Raw genomic sequence first — 2,869 nt, forward strand, 5'->3', positions numbered from 1 at the left:
GAAAACAATTGGAAATCCAACGAGGCGTTTTGGGGAGGTCTTTTCTGTGTTAGAGTTTTACTCGCGGCAGGGTGTACTTTGAGGTTTTTGACTGCAGACCGTTTACATGCAGAAAAACCTTCATAACACACAAGGGGACGGGTGATAACCGGAAAAGCATGACCTGGGACCTTTGACTTGAATTAATGAAAGTTCACTTTGTTTGATCATTTTATTACATATTATATTACATTATATTTTTCCATATTAAAAATGAAATCATACATAAGATAACCTAATATTGACTGTTGTAAGAAAACAGTCAACACATTTGAAACATTGGGGAGAGTAAGATGAGCCAATTTGTATTTATGATGTCCTTCATTTACTTATTGAGTTATCGAATAAAGTGTGGATACTGAGGCGTGTACCACATGTAAGTCTATACTCTCTATTGTAATAATGTAAATGTCCCGTTGCAGGACAAATAAAAGGATCTTGCTTCAGGGTTCATGTGGGGTAGAGCTGGGCGTCCTGCAGCAGCTCGGGGTCCAGCAGATCATCCGTGTATATGTCCTCCGTTCTGAGGGGAGAAAACATCTTTTTCAACCAAACATGCACCGAAACCCAAGAATGTTAGAATATGTTCAGTTACTGTGATGGCACTGCCTGCTAGAGTTGCTCTTTGCATTGTGTCTGTTTTTATCTAGTTCCCTTTCTCTGGAACCAGCTTCCTGTTTTTATCAGAGAGGGAAACAGTGCTGAAGACTTTCCCTTTTAAGAGAAGTGGCTGCGTTCGTATTTCAGTTAGAAGGTTGTTGGTTAGATCCCAGCTCGTGCAGTCAACATGTCGATGTGTCCTTGGGCAAGATACTGAACCCTGAGTTGCTCCTGATGGCCAACGGTGTGTGAGCGTGTGTGTGTGAGAGTGTGTGTGAGAGTGTGTGTGTGAGAGTGTGTGTGAGAGTGTGTGTGAGTGTGAGCTTCCCTAGAGCAAGTGGTGCTGCTCTGCATGAATGAGGTGTGAATGGGTGAATGAAGAGCTTTGAGGGGTCGAAGAGACCTGATAGAGAGATCTATAAGTGCAGTCCTTTTTACCAAAGCCTATCATTACATCTGGTTTTAGATTACCCTATGTCTGCCTTCCTGATTTCTACATTTTACGGTATTTTATTAATGTTTTCATTGTATTTTTATTGTCTCTCTGTTGCATTTTACCTCATTTTATTTGTATTTCACGTTATATCTCTTTCCATTAATTGTCTGTAATTGTATTTATCTTTTTTTTTTCATCTCTGTTTGTTAATCTGTAAAGCCCACTGAGACAAACATGTTTTGTGATATTGGGCTATATATAAATCAGCTTTGATTGAATTGATAGTACATATGTTATAAAAACAACTTAGTGGTCCGATTAGCATAACTTAATAAATATATGAATAATACTTACATCACTTCGATTGTGTCTTCAAAAGCGACCTCCTCCACCACCTGCACTCCAACCACCATCCTCCTCACTGCAGGAAGCACAACACTGCTGTCAATTAGTGGTAACATTTAACTAAGTACACTCGTTAAAGTAGGCCTACTGTTCTTAAGTACAATTTTGGTGTACTTGTAATTTACTTCCACTGTGTACGTTTCAGAGGGACAAATTGTACTTTTTACTCTTCTACATTAGTGAAATAACTTTGGCTGCTTTGTGGCAATTGTGCAGAATAAGTACTTTTTTACTTTTGGTACTTTAAGCATATTAATGCTTATACTTTTGTCTCTTCACTTGAGTAAATAGTGAGAAACAATACATATTTCTCAAGTGTTTGTTAATCATAGAATTCTGTCTTTTTAATCAGAAATCTCACTTTGAACTAACTTTAGTTGAGTTCTCAAAAATAATTAGTAGAACTAAAAGGAATAATTTCTGTCTCGTTTAAAAGTGTTGGTTTATAAATCAGAATACTATAATAATTAATCAAGCTTGTACACTTCAGACTAGATCAGAAGTACATATTACATATTTAAACATGATGCATCCCCCTCAGTTTGGGTGTTGTATGACTTTTCACGACATTTCTAAAGATTAGGTACATTCCATTTTTTAACACAGATGTATACGTAGAAATATGTCTTTCAGTTAAGTAGAGATTTTCAAAGTAAGGGCTCGTCCGGGATTTGAACCCGGGACCTCCCGCACCCGAAGCGAGAATCATACCCCTAGACCAACGAGCCACTTGAAAAAAAGCACAGAGGGGGCGTCGCTATTACTACTCAAGTAGAGTTCAGTGTGGAGTACTTGAGTAAATGTATTTGATGACTTTAGAACACTGTATATTAACAGGCACACATAAAACATAGAATAAAATACAAATAGAATAAAGTAAAAAATAAACAAAAGGTTAATATATCAATAGTAAAAAACGATCAACAGATTATCTATAGAGTAAACAATATAAAATATGCAGAATAAGAATATAAATCTACTGCAAAACACATAAACATATGATTACAAAAGTGTGCAGCTGCACTTTCTTTTTATTAAAATATTAATTTAAAGGTCTCCTATTATACTATTTTTAGGCATATATTATAGGTCTCAGATAAATAAAAAAATATGTCAATGAAGTGTTTTGCTCAAAATACCAAACAGATCATCCGTTCTAGCCTCAAATCCCTTTCAGCTGTTGCTAAGGTGCAGATTCTGGGTCAGTAGGTTTAACAAAAAAGAAAACTCTCTCCAGTACAGGCTAGCTCTGAGTGTTAGTGATGCTTGCTTATGTAAACACAGACCATATTACTTCCAAAACACGTCTCATTGTTTCTGATTGGCCCGTGGGTGTAAAGCCCGCCCACATTTCAGATATTACGTCATATCGGCCGCAAATCTTGATCA

General features: G+C 36.7%; 1 long non-coding RNA gene and 1 other non-coding gene across 2 annotated transcripts; both read right to left on the reverse strand.

Moving 5' to 3' along the window:
• Positions 1 to 197: 197 nt before the first annotated feature.
• On the reverse strand, positions 198 to 1,546 carry LOC104954286 (uncharacterized). Its single transcript, XR_799319.1, has 2 exons — positions 1,430 to 1,546; positions 198 to 562 (listed from the first exon to the last, which is right to left on the reverse strand). It is a non-coding gene; the product is annotated as an uncharacterized lncRNA (long non-coding RNA).
• A 590-nt stretch (positions 1,547 to 2,136) lies between these two features.
• On the reverse strand, positions 2,137 to 2,208 carry trnap-cgg (transfer RNA proline (anticodon CGG)). Its single transcript has one exon. It is a non-coding gene; the product is annotated as a tRNA-Pro (tRNA).
• Between the last annotated feature and the right edge of the window lie 661 nt (positions 2,209 to 2,869).

The sequence above is a fragment of the Notothenia coriiceps genome, unplaced genomic scaffold (genome assembly GCF_000735185.1).
Source record: "Notothenia coriiceps isolate Sejong01 unplaced genomic scaffold, NC01 NC01_scaffold00023144, whole genome shotgun sequence".
Classification (NCBI taxonomy): domain Eukaryota; kingdom Metazoa; phylum Chordata; class Actinopteri; order Perciformes; family Nototheniidae; genus Notothenia; species Notothenia coriiceps.